Raw genomic sequence first — 16938 nt, 5'->3', positions numbered from 1 at the left:
TGCCTCTGGACACCGGGTGCCGTGGCTGAAGAGTGCCACTGAGGCCAACCCCACACGCTTGGTCCTTGCCTGTTGCTAGAGCCACCTCCGGGGCAGAGCTGCCCTCACGGAGGCCACACTTCTACTGATGGTGAAGGACCCACTGGTTGTCAGGTGCAGATCCCTCCTAGGGTCTATGCCAGTATCAGGGGTGAAGTGCAGTGCGTGTCACCTGCTCCAGGGTCCAGGGAACCCCAGCAAGAGTGGAGGCTTTTTGACCAAGCCTGGCGTCTGCCCGCTGGGCACTGGGCACTGATGAACGTGGGGCCCCTGGGTCTGTGCTGCCAGCATCTCCCCATCAGAGCAGATGCACCCAGGTGGCCCCCGGGAGTCCAGCCGCATGACCCTCCACTTCCTCCCAGCTCTGCTGAGAGGCCACACCTGCTACTATTGGCTCTTTCTGCCTTCTTTTCTTTTCCCTTTCTTTTTTCTTTCCTTCCTCCCTTTGTCCCTTTCTTTTTTCCTCCCTCCCTCCCTCCCTCCCTTCCTTCCTATGATAGGGGGTTATTAGCTCCCAGAAGCTTCACTGTCTTCAGTTTTAGGCAAAGCTTGGTCAGAGCTCCCTGGGACGGTCCTTGGTTCCGCCTTTTTGGTCTATCAGCCTCATCTTCAGGCTGCTTGCCCTTCTGTTTGTTCTTGGAAGAGAAGAGAGTCTCAGTCCGCAGTCACTGGCAGGGCTGCTGGGGTCGGGAGGGTCGATTCATCATCATGCAGGGCAGGGGAAGGGGAGAGAGAGTTCCAGGACCCCAGGGACTCATTCCAGAACTCAGTAAGACTTTCTACCAAGACCAGAAGCCCTAGGCTAACAGGTGGGGTGAGCCCTGGTACTGGCTCTCGTGGGCAGGCCTCCTGAGCAATGGCTGAGCACCACTGCGTGCTCCACCAGGGCAGCCTCTGCAGCTCTCCGTTCTGCAGGGACCATGGACGCGGCATCCTAGCAATGCTGTTCTTCGTGGAGAGTGGCTGGGGGTCGAACCTTCTTGGTGGTGAGGGGGGCTCTCTCTGGGGGTGGGGGGCAGCCATCAGGGGAAGGGTCCTCCTCTGTCTGGCGGCCGCCCTCCTCAGTCTCCCCAGCATTCTTTGCTCCATGGGCTACAGCTGCACTCCAGGCAGGCAGGTGGGGGAGGACCCCCGCAGAGAGTGCCCTCTGTCCCCTCAGGGAGGACAGAGTGACCGGCCAGACCCTCCTGGAGGCCGAGAGGCAGCCACTTCTGAGGATGGCTGTACCCAGCCCCCACCTGAGAGGGCCCAGGAAACGTGGGCCTGCGGTGCCAGACCCGGGGTCCTCCGGAGGAAAGGCCTGGGAGGGGCCCTGTGCCGGCAGGGCCAGCGCAGGCAGCGGGGAGTGGGGTAAGGGTGTCTGCACAGCCATTTCCAGGCGCCGGCTGCAGTGAGGGAGTGTCCCAGCCTTTCATCGCTGGCTGCCAGACCGCGGCCGCCCTTGTTCACTGAAGGAGAATCCACCCCCCCCCCACAAGCCTGCCCTCCCCCAGCAGCCCAGTGAATGCCTCCTTACACATCCTGAGAAAGCATCCATAATGGCCCGCCGCCTCCCACCTTCCCAGGAATTCCGCGGCGCTGGGCCCGTAGGGAGGTAGGGCGCAGACGGCCTGAGGCGCCTCCCCATTGGATGGCCAAGTCGTGCTCGACTCCCTTGCCGCGGCTGGCCAGCCACAGGCTCACCTCCCTTCCCACCGTCGCGTCCGGGAGAGGAAGCGAGGTGGCCTTTGCCCCCGCACAGGCCAGCCAAGAATGCGGGGCCACGCTTCCCATTCTGCCCGCCCGAGGACTGGAGGACAGCGGGGGCGAGAAGGGACGTGCAGGGCCCATCTCGGGCAGCACGATTCGAGATCGCTTGCGGGGGAAGCGGGGCACCCGCTGCTTCGCAGGACCCCGCACCCCCCAGACAGACCTCGCGGGGCGAAGGACCGACGCGCGCGCGACCGCCGACGCTCCTCAGTTGGCCAAACTCAAGCCCCGGTGGCAGGCACTGTCCCGTGGCCCCTGCCCCGCGGTGCGCCTCTCGCTGGGCGCGCCGAGGTCCCCGACAGCGCGGCCCCGAGCCCCTGGGCGCCGTGGGAGCGCTTATTCTCTGCACAGCGCGCAGCCAGCACAACCGGCGGGGAAGGCGCGAAGTTTGCGAGACACGCGCGGCGCGTCTGTGCGTTGGGGGGCGCGGACAGCTTGCGGCCCGGGGACCCCGCGCCCCCGAGGAACAGGCGCGTGGGCAACGCCAGGGGCGCAGTCCGGGCAGGGTTGGGTTGCCCTCGTCCCGACCCGCATCTCCCATCGGTGGTCTCCCGGCTGCTGGGTCCCCGTGGGAAGGGGCTCGGGCGCCTGGAGACCCCACGCCGCGCCGCCCCCGCCCCCCGCCAGCCCCGCAGAGGGGGCTTCCCACAATTCCGAGCGAGCTCCAGCCCGCACTTCCGCTGTCCGGCCGCCCACGGGGGGGCGGAGGCGAACCGACCCCCGCCGAGGCCCCCTCCGCCCCGCGAGCGGAGCCGGCCGACCGAGGGGCGGGGCGGTGGCCGGGCCGGCGGGGCGGGGCCCGGGGCGGTGGCCGGGGCCGGGGCCGGGGCGCGGGCCAATCAGCAGCGGCCGGGCGCGCGCCGGGGGGCGGGGTCAGGGTCCGCAGGCGGGGCGCGCGCGCGGGCGGCGGGGGCCGCGGGGTTGGAGCGGCGCGGGGGCGCGCGCCGGCCTGACGGACAGACGGACGGACAGACGGACACAGCAGCCAAGGCGAGCGCGCAGCTCGGACCCGCCCGGACGCAGCGCTCGCCCGGCGGCCGCGGCGATCACCCGCGCTGGTCCGGCGGCCGCGGCGCCCGCCCTCGCCCGCGCCCCATGGGGTCACAGGTAAGCGGCGCCGGCTCATTGTCCGCGGCCGGGCCGGCGCATCGCGGCGGGGCCGGGGCTCGGGCCGAGCCGGCTGCTCCGGGCCGGGGCCGCTCCGAGTCGGGCGCGCCCCCGCCGCCTGCCCCTCGCGCCCCGCCGCGCCCCGCCCCGCGGGGGCGCCCTCCCGAAGGCGGTCGGCGCGCCCGGCTGCGGCTCCGGGGGTGGCGGTAGCGACCCCCGCCCGGCCCTCTCCGGTCCCTGAGCTCCGGTGGCGCGGGCGGGGCGGGGCGGGCGAGGGCGACGCGGGGTCCCCGCGGGGCTGCGCGCGGAGGCGGAGGCGGCGGCGGCGACGGGGCTGCCCCGCGCCCCTCGCCCTCGGCGCCTCCTGCCGCCGCCGCCGCGGTCCCTCCCCCGTCACCTCCGAAAGGGGAATTTTCCAGCTGGTAATTTCTGCTGCGTCAACGCCCGGCCCCAGGAGGCAGCCCGGGGGCGTCCTGGCGCCCCCCGCCCGCTCCGCCCCGCGCGCCCCCCGCCCTCGCCTGCGAGCCGCACCCGGACCCGCCCGCGCCGAGTTTGCCAGGAGTCTGAACTGCGGGAGGTGGGCGCGGCGGCTCCCCGCGCCCCGCCGGGCCTTGGGGGTCATTGTCTCCCCCTGAAGCCGGGCACCGGCTTCGTCTCCATTTTAATTACGGGCTGAACCTGGGCGCAGGGGCCTCGAGGCCGGGCGGCTAGAGAAGCGCGGAGGGGACGGGGCGCGCAGAGCGGACGGGGCGCGCGGAGGGAGCGGGGTCCGCCGCGAGCAGCGTCTTTGTTTCTCTGTAAATAGACATGTCAGTTTCACAGGGTAGCAAGAGTCACTGTCTGACAACTCAATCCCGATGGCAAATGGGGGATTTTCTGCACCAGGAATAGGATTCTGGCTAGTTGGGGTTCCTCCGCCCCTGCTAACAAATTCATTATTTGTAGGTTTAACGGAGCACGCACAATAGGGCTGGACGGAGGAGCCTGGGTACAAACCAAATGGGCAAAGAACTGATATTTTCTGACACCGAGGAAATACAAACAAAAGAAAGTTTGACCGAGATTCGCAGCGAATTTCCTCACGCTTTCCGTGCTCCAATCTCAGCGACGCGTTTGTCGTGGATTGCGGAGGCAAGATTGTTATCAGCATTGTTTACAGAAATGCTAATTAGGCAACGGGTTTAGCGAACCCGGCTGGGCGCAGACACCTGTGCGGAGTCCTCGCGTGCGTTTTAATTGTATCAGTTGTAGAATCTTTCATACTGCATTTATCATCAAAGCTAACTTCCCTTTTGGGTAGCAGAGTGTGGATTTACTCTGTCGCTGGCCTGCGTGCTGCCTGTGAAAGCAGTGTTTCCACTCTACAGGAGTGGGAAGTAGTTTGTTCCCCAAAGGCAAATTTACGGAAGGGTTTTGCACATGAATAATGAAGTAAACAATAGAATTTTATCATAGTAGACTCGTTCTACTTGCTATATTTCATGGTAGTTTTAGGTGCTGTGAACTGAAAACTTTGGGACACCTTGCTATTAAGCGAGGGGCGTACTGAGGCAGAAGTTGCTAGATTTAAGTAGGAACTTAGACACTATGTTCCCCTAAAAAGCTAGTAATTATTTTTATATCCTTTACTGAAGGGAAGGAGGTGTGTGTGTGGAGTTTACTGTGAGAGTTCTCTTTAGGGAGTGGTGGAATGGACGCATTTAGGCTAAACCCAAAATTCAGCCTTTCCTGGAGGCCAGCCTCCAGACAGGATTTCATTAGGCCTCATTGACATCATCCTGCATGAAAGAATTTTGTTTTGATGAGATAAGTTCTGTTCAGGTTTAGCTGTTTCGTGTTTGAAAATGAGCTGTTTTTCCACGTCCAGTTTCTGATGTTCAGGACTGGCGGACTGTTGGCTGCAGGGGCTCTTGGGTGCTCTGTGTCCCTGCTCGGTCACCCAGGTTCAGGGGGCCACCGCCCTCTCCTCGGTCACACATTAGCACAGGAAGGTGAGGTCGACCCTGAGAATGGGTGAGACTCCTCCGGGGACCTGGAAGGACACCCTTTTACAGTCAGAAGATGTGTTATTTGCAAACACGTTAAACCAAATGTTAACAAACTTTCCAACATTGTCCTTATGTGGGGTTTTTCAAATTAAGGGAAACTGGGCCACTGTGTCCCTGTGGTCTGTGTTTCTGGGGCAGCTGTGCTCCCGCTCTGCTCTCTACCAGAGGTCTTGGACCGGCTGAGGACAGCCCAGCAGAACATCTTCAGCAGGCTCCACGAGCCGTGAACTTGAACTCATTCCTCATTTTGCTGATGCTTTATGTGCCCAGGTGCGCTCTTGGCCTCTGTGTTGAAGTGGGTGGAGAGTTCTTGTGCCCTGGTCTGGGGGCTTCGTGTTCTCATAAAAACGGAGGATTTTTCTTCTGTCTGATTGAATGTATTCTACTTTGAAATCTGTTGAGTGATGGTAGATTGTCAAGAATTCCCTTGTGAATCTGCTCCCTCCCCTGAACAAAAAAGATTCTTCTTCTTGCCACAAGTGTGCTTGAATGGCCTAACTCCCAAGAATAAACAGATGATTGAAAAATCTCTACTGAGGCCACAAGACTCATTTCAGTCTTTGAAATACGGTTGTCTTGTCCTAATCCTGGCTCTCGTGTCCTCTGCTCTTGGCTCTGGCTTTGGTATGACCAGTACAGCTGGGGTCTTCAACCATGGGATCATTGGCGTTTTCCCTCTTTTCTGCCTTTCTAGCTTCAGTACTTTGTGTGCCTGACACGTGCGTACTCGGGCTTCGTGTTCTGGTTTGCTGTTGATGACAGAACACATCCTCTGGTTCTGCTCGCAGATGGAGAAATCATGGAAAAGAAAAATAACTGTTTCTAACAAACTGAAAAGTTGTTCTAGTAAAGGATAAGGACGAGCTAGACCAGTCAGATCTGACCTTAGTGTGACTTATGCAAAGTTTTCCCTTCAGTATCTCTCAACAGTGCCATTTAACTCTTATTTAGATTTTTAAATGACTAAGTATTTTTAAATGCCATTATTTGGATTTTAAAAATTAGCGACCTAGGCACTTTAGAAAGTTGAGAAACAATGTTAACATATTTTTCAACAGCATTTACAGAGGTTTTGTGTTTTGACAGGTGTGTTTTTTCAGTCATGTTAGAGAGACATTCCCGGAGTTTTCTTACTCATGACGATTTTTGGCCTTATCAAGGGCTTGCTGTGGACCAGCCTTCAGGCCAGGTTGGGGACAGAGTTCCCACGGAGGGGCCGGTGACCCGTTGGGAAGGGTGGGGGGGCGGGGGCCTACAGGAACCACAGGTGACAGGTGCTAGTGAGAGCTCGGAGCAGGACAGGGTGTAGCCCACCTGGTGGGCTCTCTAAAGACTCTTGGAGGGAAAGGGTGTTCGTGCTGACACCCCTCCCGCCCCGATGGGCCCATGGCGCCAGCCTCCGGTTCCGGTACGTGTGCAGCAAGTTCTGTTCTAACTTCCGCTTTGCCGAGAGCGGGTAGCCAGTGAGAGGGCAGGACTCTTGGGGCCAGGCAGCTTTTGGGGGCTGATTGGCTGTCAGAACGGGGGCGAGAGGTGGTGTAGTTACAAATGACGTCTTCCAAAGCCCGTGTTTCAGCACAGGAATCACTTCCTGAACATCCACGCCCACAGACCACCCTTCGTCTTTGGGGAAAAGTCTCGGGGAAGCTGTCCTTTTCCTGGCCCCCAAGTGGCACCCCAGCACTGCTTGTCCGAGTGGACCAGGTGTGCAGCCCTCTTCTGAAAAGATCCACATTTGTGTATGAAAACTCTTCTGTCAGTGCCGCGTGGTGGCCTGAGGCCCCGCGTCAGACCCCTTCTGTGTAGAGCAGAAAGAAGGCACCTCTGTGTCTTGGGCTGCGAATGGACGGTTCGAGAATCTCAGGCATCCAGAGCCGCCTCTGTGAAGGTGCACACACGTGGGCGGCACGGCCCGGGCGGCTTTGGGCGCGTCACCCTCTGAGCGCGTGTCACTCGGTGCGAGGGGCGTCTGCCCTGTGTCCTGCGGCCGCCCTGAACGCTGTCCACGGCTGAGCCTGGGGCAGGAGAGCACAGCGAGACCGTCGGTCAGCAGAACATGAGCGCTCCAGACCAGGCGCTCCCCGGCCTGCAGTGCGGGCGTGCTGCTCTCCGGACGGGCTCCCCGGGCCCATCCGCCCCCAGGCACAGAGGTGGCCGCACCGAGTTACGCGGGGACGGTGTGGGCGCGGGTGCGGGCAGGAGGGCTTTCTGGAAGCACACTCACAGGACCCGCTGCCGGGCCCGCTGGGCAAGGGAGGGCACCGGGGCTCTGTGTGCACCGGAGAGTTGGTTACAGTGAGAGGGTGGACAGGGCGATGGAGAAGCCACCAGGAGGGTGGCCCAGAAGAACCGGGTGGGGGAGGGTGAGCGTCGGGCGTGCTGCAGACTCGGGGGGCAGGGGGAGGGCCGGGTCGCCGGGGGGAGCTCGGGGGGGGGGCAGGTGGGCAGCGCGTCCGCCTCTGGTGCGAGCGGGTCAGGCCGGCGCCTAGAATGGGCCTTCGCCTACTGCCGCGGCCCCATCCACGTCTGGAGCAGGTTTGTCGTGTTTTCTCATCCCCTCCCGTCCAAAGGCATGTCGCTCTGAGCGGCAGTTTCCTTTTCCTTAGGAAGTTCAAAGACAGCTCAGAAACGACTCTGCTTCCTTCAGGGGCAGCAGCGAGCGGGCTCCGCGGGGAACGCTCCCAGAATCGCCAGGCCTCTGGCTGCTCAGCCCGGGTCCCCGCCGTCCAGTTCCTGGGCCAGCGACGTCCGCTGCGCTCCGGACGAGGTCGAGGCCCAGACGTCTGATGCTCAGACTCATGCGCGCAGGCGGCCGCCGCCCCTTCCAGGGAACCAGGCTCCTTGGCCTCGGACCCACCCTGACCCCTGGCCTCTAAAGAAGCCGCCCGTCTGCGCCTGGAGCCCGGTGCTGCCCAGCAGCCCTGTGGCGGCCGGCTCCGTGGCCCACACCCTCTCTCGCACCGAAGTGGAGCAGGCTGGCCAGCCAGAAGTAATGGTGTCTTTCCATTGCCTCTGGTGATATAGAAACATTGTTATTTCATCGCTTTTGTTTTATATGAAGACTTTCCCTCCTCAACCTCAGAGTGTTTTGAAGAACTTTTCAGAAGTTCAGGGACCATGAATCACGACAGGCTCACTAGGTACCTGAAGAAAGTGGTCTTTAATGTTGGGTACCTTGACCTTTCCTATTTCTTTCTTTTTTTTTTTTTTTGGCCACACCACGCAGCTTGCGGGATCTTAGTTCCCTGACCAGGGATTGAACCTGCGCCCTTGGCAGTGAAAGCACAGAGTCCTAACCACTGGACCGCCAGGGAATTCCCCCTATTTTTTTCTTACGATGTTGGCAGAATGAGACCAGAACAAGGAGTGACAAGGTGACGGTGTCCTTGGACATCCCTTACCATTAAAGTCACTGAGCTCCACCGGACAGTGTGATACACACTTGGCTGTGGATGGGTGGTCTTTTAAATCTCTTTCCTTCTCTGGTCTGGCTTCGCCATCACCTGCTGCTTTTGATTCCTTTGTGGGGTGGAAATCCCAGCTGCCTGGACCCGGGAGCAGAGGGAGGGTAGACGTTCCCAGTGGTGGCAGTACCACGTGGCTGCGGGGACCGTGGTTCCTCTGTGATGAGCGGGGGGCTGTGGAGCTGGGAGCACTTCTGGGTGTGTGAGTGCCCTTGCGGGCCCGAGAAGCAGGTCGGGAAGGGTTAGTGCCAGGGGACCCGCCTTCACTGTGGCTGGCAGGTCTGCTCCACTGAGGCTTGGGTGGTCCTTCAGAGACGGGGTGTCTTCCCCTGAGATCAGCAGACTCACCAAGCCTTGGAGAAGCAACGCAGGGCGAGCGCCGGCTCACCCGATGCAGCCCGTGGGTCACACCGACCTCACGTTTACTTACATTTTTTTTGCCTCGTCTTAAGAAGCAAGAATATCCGTGAAGTCGTGAGTTTGGTATCTCAGTTATATTTTTCTTGGTGCACACTGTAACGGACATGTAACTATTAGGACAGACCATGATTTGTCCCTTTTCCTGCTGGCAGGGAACGTGCACTCCCCGTCTCCCCCTCAGCCGCTCGCTGGGAGGGGACCAGCACCCTGGCCCAGGGTCCAGGGGCGAGACTGGACTGTGCGGATGTTTGGTGGGAACCCCTCATGCCCCGTCTCAGAGGCCTTTCCTACCGTCTGACCGGGGAGCAGTTGGTGTAAGTTAGGCTGCTGTTTAAATGAGTTCCCTGGGGCTGTCAGAGCACAGGACCACCAGCCTGGCAGCTTAAAACAATAGAGCTTTATTCTCTCACAGTCTGGAGGCCAGGAGTCCTAAATCAAGGTGCGGGCAGGGCCACCCTCTCTCTGGAGGCTCCAGGGAAGGGCCCTTCCTGCCTCTGGTGGCTGCTGGCAGTCCTGGGTGCTCATGGCCAAGACACATCCCTCCAACCTCCTGCCCTGTTCTCGTGGCCTTCACCCTGGTGTCCAAATTTCCCTCTCCTTATAAGGACACCAGTCACACTGAATTAGAGTCCACCGTAATGACCTAAGCTTAACTTTATTACATCTGCAAAGACCCTATTTCCAAATGAGGTTACATGCCCCTGCAGTTAGGACTTGAACATATCTTTTGGGGGGACGTGATTCAACCCACTACACCGTTACAGCTTGTATTTGCCTGACACATTACCACATACATTTCTCAATCCCAGCGTTTCCTGAGGCCTCTTTGTGTGTCTCCAGCTGTCACCTCTCACTCCTGCCCTTCCCTTGCTGGTAGAGCAGACGTGGCCAGTGACAGCGGTATTGGTGAGTTCACCCTGCGGACCTGCACTCACCCCCACGCCTGCAGCAAGCAGGGCTCTTGGTGCAGGGACACAGCAGCCAACAAGGTCCTTGCTCTACTTCCCAGAGGGGAAAGGACAGGGCAGGCAGATGCCGACGACTGCCACGGAGAGGGATGCGGCAGGGCCCGGAGGGAGGGCGTGGGGCGGGGAGCAGAGGCAGAGCCCAGGGTACCCAACGGGGCCACTGGGGTGGGTACTTGCTGCCGCCGCTCCAAAGCAGGACCCGGCCCCTCCTCTGGACCCCTCTGCACGGCTGGATACCCATGTGCCCGTCTGCCCCCCAGGTTGGACCCAGGCCTTTCTCGCCCCCAGGCAGCTGGTGAGACTTGTGGCCCCTTTTCTGGATGGCGTTTTTATTGCTTCCTGTAGGAGACACTGGAAAACAAAGTGTAGCAGCTATTGAAACATAGTCTCACAATCTAGAAAACTTTCTTCCACTCTGTAGTAACAAGAGGAACCTCACGTACCATCAGGTAAGGCCGTCGAGTGGCTGGTCTGAAGGCCTGATTCCTACAGTGAAGAGTGTGGAGGTGCCCCGTGGTGACCAGCGGCCGTGGTTGTGGGCAGGGCTGTTGTCCCTGGCGTGTCCTCCACGTTCACGGGCGAAGTCCCTCTACGGTGGGTCCCAAGGTCACCAGGAGCCTGGGGGCCCCACAACCTTGGGAGGCCAGGGTCCCTGCTGTCACTTTGGTTCACCCTCACGGTCACCCCCTGAATGAGGACCCTCGCCTGCTGGGGTGGGACGGGGCGGGTTGCACTAGGGGTGGCGCCTCTGAGATCTTTATTCTGTTTCGTGTTGTTTGTTGAAAAATCGGAGCTGTTGGTCCCACGTGGTGGTCTGGCTGGTGGCATCCTCTGACCGTCAGGAGCCCTGCCCTGTTATCCCGTGAGGGGTCAGTAGGGCCAGGCGGGGGGGACCCATGTGTCTGGTACTCAGGGTCCAAAGTGTGACGGTGACGTCTGCATCGGAATTTCTGACTTAAAAACAAATCACTTTCATATTTGCTGCCTGCTTTGAAAGATAACTTGTACCTTCCGTTAAGGAGATGTATATGTTTTGGGTTTTTTTCGTGGTTTTTTTTTTTTTTTTGGTTGTGCTGCAAGGCAGTTGGATCTTAGTTCCCCGACCAGGGACCGAACCCGTGCCCCCTGCATTGGAAGCACAGAGTCCTGACCACTGGACTGCCAGGGAAGTCCCAAGGAGATGTATATGGAATTTTCAAGATAATTATCACCTATATAAGTTTTATTTGAAAAATTCTAGATTTGCCATTGGTTAATAAAGTGTAGGAACATCTTGGAATTTTTTTAACATAATTTGTTTGGCAAGATTATTCCTTTCGAATATTTTAATGTTTGTTTGGAGCCATGAGCTATTTTTTTTTTAATTAATTAATTAATTTATTTATTTTTGGCTGTGTTGGGTCTTCGTTTCTGTGTGAGGGCTTTCTCTAGTTGCGGCAAGCTGGGGCCACTCTTCATCGCGGTGCGCGGGCCTCTCACTATCGCGGCCTCTCTTGTTGCAGAGCACAAGCTCCAGACGCGCAGGCTCAGTAGTTGTGGCTCATGGGCCTAGTTGCTCCGCGGCATGTGGGATCTTCCCAGACCAGGGCTCGAACCCGTGTCCCCCGCATTGGCAGGCAGACTCTCAACCACTGTGCCACCAGGGAAGCCCCCATGAGCTATTTTTACCTTAGTTTTTTCCCAGGTAAGTCGTTTTTAGCCCTGGGTAAAAACCAGCCCTGGGTCTGAAGTGTGTGAGCTGGCCCCTCTAGAGCAGTGGCAGCTGATGAAATAGGTGTATGGATGAGTGATGGGAGCTTAAGTCTAGAATTTCTGTCTCGTGAGGAAAACACTGGGATTTTGGCCGAGCTGGCGAGGGAAGTGGGGTTTGCTCGTAGTTGTTGCCCAGTTTCCCAAGTCCTGAGAAGGTGAGATTCTCGGGTGTGTTCCTGTCCGCCGCCTGGACCCTGATACCAGCCAGCACAGAATCGCGCTGGGGCAGCCCCGGCCCCAGAAGATGACACGGCGGGTCCCTGCAGGGCTGTCCCCAGCGTGTGCTTACTGGCCGGCGGGTGTGTCCAAGTGGTCATGAGTCCAGCTCAAGGTCCTGGTGGGAAATGTCACATGGCTGCCACCCCCCTTCCTGGAGTCACTCAGCAATGTCACCGTATTTAAGGGGACCTATAAGGCGGCACAGCATGCCTAGCCGCTTGCTCCTGAGCCTGCGCCTTCCTCCAGGCTCCCAGGAAACACTGGAGAAAGTGCTGGTTGTACCCAGGGCACCGGCGAGGGGTTCCCTCTGCCCCTTGGAAGTCAGAGCCGGGGGCAGGAAGGAGCCGCCTGTGTCCCAGGCGGCCCGCCCCAGGGCAGCCTGAGGTTCTGGATGAGACAATGCGTCCCTGCGGGGTTCTGGGCCCTGAGGGGTGGCCCATCTGCTGTCCTTTGAGGCAAGTGTGTGAAAGTCAAGCATGGACCCCCCGCCGTGTAACCCCAGCCCACATGCGTTCGGGGCCCAGTAGGAGTAGGAAGGTCAGCGTGGGTTCTCTCTGATCAATGCCGATTCTGCCTCCTGGACGTTAGTCTGGTGTCATCCGGCCCCATGTGAGCGGGTGGTGGACAGGCCTTTCATCTCTGAGCCTGTGAATAAGGGACTGGCGTGGAGGGGTGGGGATTAGAGCACACGTGCCGGGTCCGTGCTGCTCCGATTCCCACTTATTTCTCATGAATTCTCAGAACATTGGAAAGCACAGTTTTTTGCTCCTCTGAGTTGGGGCTTGCTCGTTCTCAGTGTGTTGGGGTTATTTCCTTGGGGGAGGTTCCAAACATAGAATCGGGGTGAAGATGCAGCACATCCGTGGCTCGGGGCACGAGTTGCAGAAGGACACCTTGCTTCACGGCACGGCCCCTGTGCGGGCTTCGTCCTGACACGGGGGTGCCCACCCCCAGCAAGCGTTGCCTGACCCCCACCCATGCCCTGTGCTGCACGGTTCTGTGGCAGGGACGGCGAAGCCGCCGGGTGGGTGGGGGACCCCTACCCGTGGGCTGCAGCCACTTGTCACCAGGGCGGGCTTGGGGAGCCCCTGTGTCCCCGAGGCCCTCCCCAGGTCAGTGGCAGCTCCCAGTTCCGACCTTGTGAGTCGGGGTTTCATGTCTTAAAGCACCTTGGAGCTGTCCCAGCCGCACTTGACAGAGAGGGGCTTCCCTGGGGGGAGGCTATCCCTCCCACGCTGGAGGGGGGACAGGGTGCCCTCAACCTCCAGGCCCTCCCTGGAGCCCAAGCCCGGCCCCAGCCAGGGGGAGGAGGAACTGGCCCCCAGGGGCTCCTCCCCCCAGGGATTCTCCCCAAAGGAGCCCCCACCCTGGGGCCCGCAGCACCTGCTGAGCTGGCGCCCAGCTGAATCCTAGTGGGTCCAGGTAATCCCCATGCTGGGGCCCGTTTCCCGCCAGGTCTGTCCCACCTTGGCCTCCTGCATCCGTCACACGCCCCTGCCTCAGGCCCTGTGGCCTGGCCTCTGCCCCCAGCTGCTGCTGCATCAGCCCACCCCCACCCCCATCAGGGGCCAGTGTGACCTCTTCACTGCTGAGGCCTGGTCAGGCCCGGGACCGCTGGGTCATTGACGTCCATGCTGTTGGAGGGCCGCGTGGTGCAGGGCCTCGTGGCGGACACACACTCTTCATTCACCCAGCAGCCGTCCACCCAGCCTTCATTTATTCAGCATCTAATGAGTGTTTACCGTCTGAAAGGCCTGTGCGGAAGTGATAGTGGGGACTTGGAAACGTCCGATTAGTGGCTGAAATTCCATCGGATGCCAGAGCAAACATTTGTGCTGGTCCAAGCCTGCGTGGTGCTCTCACCGCCGCTAGCCGGAAAGTGATGGACCACGTTTCTGCCTGCCTCAGGTCCAGGCCCAGCGACCCATCAGTACTGGGTTTCCCAGGCAGCACCTTAGGTTTCCAGCAATGCAACTTTTAAGAAAGAAGAGACCTATAGGGCTTCCCTGGTGGCACAGTGGTTAAGATTCCGCCTGCCGATGCAGGGGACGTGGGCTCGAGCCCTGGTCTGGGAAGATCCCACATGCCATGGAGCAGCTAAGCCTGTGCACCACAACTACTGAGCCTGCGCTCTAGAGCCCTTGAGCCACAACTGCTGAGCCTGCGTGCCACAACTACTGAAGCCCGTGTGCCTAGAGCCCATGCTCCGAAACAAGAGAAGCCACCGCAGTGAGAAGGCCGCACACTGCAGCGAAGAGCAGCCCCCACTCGCCTCAACTAGAGAAAGCCTGTGCGCAGCAACGGAGACCCAACACAGCCAAAAATAAATAAATAAAATAAATTTATAAACAAACAAACAGAAGAGAAAGACCTATTAAAGATTCCAGCAGTTACTTGATGTAAACAAATGTTGCAAAATGTTAAAAAAAAAAGAGTGGTGTTTCTGGTTAAGGGTTAGGTGGAAGTTCTCTGAATTATTCTTGTAACTTTTCCTTAGGTTGGAAAGTGTTTCAAAGTAAAAAGTTGAAAAAGACAACAAAAGATTCCATCTTATGGCTTGAGAACAGGCATTGCTTTTACGTTATTTCCTATTTAGATTCTACGTTTTTCTTGGCGGCAGGGAGCACAAGTGTTAGTTAACATCTCGAGTCACAGTGTATCTCAGATTTAAAACCCTTGGAAAGCATTCTTCTGCCATGTTAAGCTGATCAGCTTTCTTTTTAAGAAAAATTTACGAAAATTTTGAGTGGATGTGTGGCTTTTTCTAGGGCTTTTGTAACAGAGTGCCGCAAACTGATGGCAAACACAACAGAAATGTGTTCCCTCTTAGCAAGGGGTCCAGGGCTGTGCTCCCTCTGGGGGCTCTGGGGTAGGGTCCTTCCTGCCTCTTCAGCTCTTGGGGCGCAGGAGCCCCTGGGCTTGTGGCCACGTCCTTCCCGTCTCTGCCTTTGTCCCTCTGTGCATGTCTGTGTCCAGATTTCCCCCTTTGGTGACACATCAGACCCACTTGGGTCTTAACTTGGTTAAATCTGCCAAGATCCAATTTCCAAATAAGGTCGCATTCACAGGTACTGTCTTTTGGGGACAAAATTCACCCCACGATAGCGAGTGACTCTGTATCCACCCCCCAGCTTTGCTGTGAGCTGTGACTGACGCAGACCATTGGAGCCCACTTCCCAGCCACACCTGCGGTGTCAGCTCTGAATTGCGAGACCCACAGCATGTGGCACTGGGATGTCGTGAGGCGTGTGGCCAGTCGTGGCTGGTCGGGGGCACGGCCTCACGGTCCACCCTCAGGCCCACCCAGGGTCAAGAAGGTGCTGTCTGCTTCTACTTCTGTCAACGGTTAAGATGGGACACTTAAACAATATTTCTTTTTTTTTTTTTTTAAACAATATTTCTTGATTTTAAAACGTAAGATGTCAATATCCCAGGTTTCAGGTGAAAAAGGTACTACTGTCTTTTTAACAAAATTAATTAGTTAATTAATTAGTTTATTTATTTTTGGCTGCGTTGGGTCTTTGTTGCTGCATGCGGGCTTTTCTCTAGTTGTGGCGAGCGGGGGCTACTCTTTGTGACAGAGCACAGGCTCTAGAGCACAGGCTTCAGTAGTTGTGGCGCACGGGCTTAGTTTCTCAGCGGCATGTGGGATCTTCCCGAACCAGGGCTCGAACCCGTGTCCCCTGCACTGGCAGGCGGTTTCTTAACCACTGCACCACCAGGGAAGCCCGGTACTGTCGTTTTGTTGACCCCCAAGGGTGTGCACCGGGACTGTTCAGCGTCGAGATGTGGTCCCTGTGTGGAGAGGCTCTCAGATTCGGCGGGAAGGTGTGAAGGTGTCGGGTGACAGAGGCACCTTGCGAGCCTAGTGGGAGGATCCCCTGGAGGCTCCCTGGAGGAGGAGGCAGTGTCACCAGCTGGGCGCTTGCATCCCTTTCGTATTTCACAGCAGGGTTTGCCTCTGTCGCTCCACCTGTAAAACAAGCACGTTTGTATTGCCCGGTGCCCCAGCACAGCCCAAGGGAGCTGATAGTTTAGCTGCCCGTTATGATGAAGCGTGGTTTAGAGACGAAACGTCCAGAATGGGAGTCGAGTGTAGCAGGAGGCGCCTGGGAGCGCAGGTAAAGTGGTGACCTCTTCCTCTTTCTCTCCCCAGTCCCACAAAACAAATTCCCCCCACCAGCTTCCCACCAGCAGAAGTGACAGAGCTCTCGGGCTGACGCGCCCAGCTGGGGCCTTGGCTCTCACTTAGGCCTTTATGGGAGGTCTCCCCTGTCCCTGCCTGGTCTCTTCTGTTCTCTCCCTGCCCCTACACTTGTTCCAGGGCCCTGGGCACCCTCCCCTGTGCCAGAACCCGAATCAGGACATCTGGGACCCCCCCCCGGGGGACGCTGATCTCCCCTGAGAGTCCAGGTCTCCCCTCAGTGTGTTGGGCCCTGGGCTCTCGGTCTTGGTGGCTAGTGCCACCCTGAGGCCTACACTAGCACCGCCCTGGCTGGTTGCGGGGTCTTTCCCTGGCCCTGCCCCATCTCATTGTCGCGTGCTCTCTCCCGCCAGATGCCCAAGGTGTTGTGCCGTCTCTGGGCTGCCTGTGTTTTGGCCACCGCTCGCTGCGCTCTGACCGTCCTGAAACACAGGGGCTCTTGTGTCCCAAGGTGCTGGGGCCGACTTCTGCGGTTCTTCCGTGGGTCAGGGCCGCGGTCCTCTGGGCCTGGGCTGGAACGGCCCGGGCGGTGGCTCGGTGGCCTGGCACCTCCAGGGTCAGGGCTCGGCTGGGTCGCTGGGGTGGCTGTGTTGTCTCCACGCCAGCGCAGACCTGGAGTGCAAAGGTGGACTCTCTCCAGCCCCCTTGAGGCTTGCTTAGCCCCAGGCCAGGGTCAGCGTGGGAGGGCCCCCCCCCCAGGCCCTGAACCCGGGAATGGCAGCTCACGGGGCCTTGTGCGGAGGCCAGCGCCACCTGCAACGTGCTGCTTCCTCCTGGGGCCCTCTCCCCCGCCCCACCCCCAGCCCCTACTCCCTTGTCCTGACTGGCTTGTGCCCCCATCTGGGATGCCTCCCCGACCCTGGCCCCTCCCCAAGCACGGGCGCCCTCGCGGCACCTGTGTGCTGCTCTGGAATCGCGGCTGGGGGGGCCTCGTCCTCAGCCTGGCCGCCAGCACCCAGCGCAGCTCC

At 59.0% G+C, this 16938-nt stretch overlaps 1 protein-coding gene across 1 annotated transcript in view; it reads left to right on the top strand.

Annotated features, from left to right (window-relative positions):
* Positions 1-2679: 2679 nt before the first annotated feature.
* The window catches only part of ZBTB46 (zinc finger and BTB domain containing 46), a 57287-nt gene continuing 43028 nt past the window's right edge, over positions 2680-16938 (top strand). The window contains exon 1 of the mRNA XM_057529817.1: positions 2680-2895. The gene's annotated coding sequence lies outside the window, so the exon portion shown is untranslated. The remainder of the gene's footprint in view (positions 2896-16938) is intronic.

The sequence above is a fragment of the Balaenoptera acutorostrata genome, chromosome 15 (assembly GCF_949987535.1).
Source record: "Balaenoptera acutorostrata chromosome 15, mBalAcu1.1, whole genome shotgun sequence".
Taxonomy (NCBI): Eukaryota; Metazoa; Chordata; class Mammalia; order Artiodactyla; family Balaenopteridae; genus Balaenoptera; species Balaenoptera acutorostrata.
Note: the sequence above shows the minus strand (reverse complement) of the source record. Positions and strands in the feature narration are given on the sequence as shown.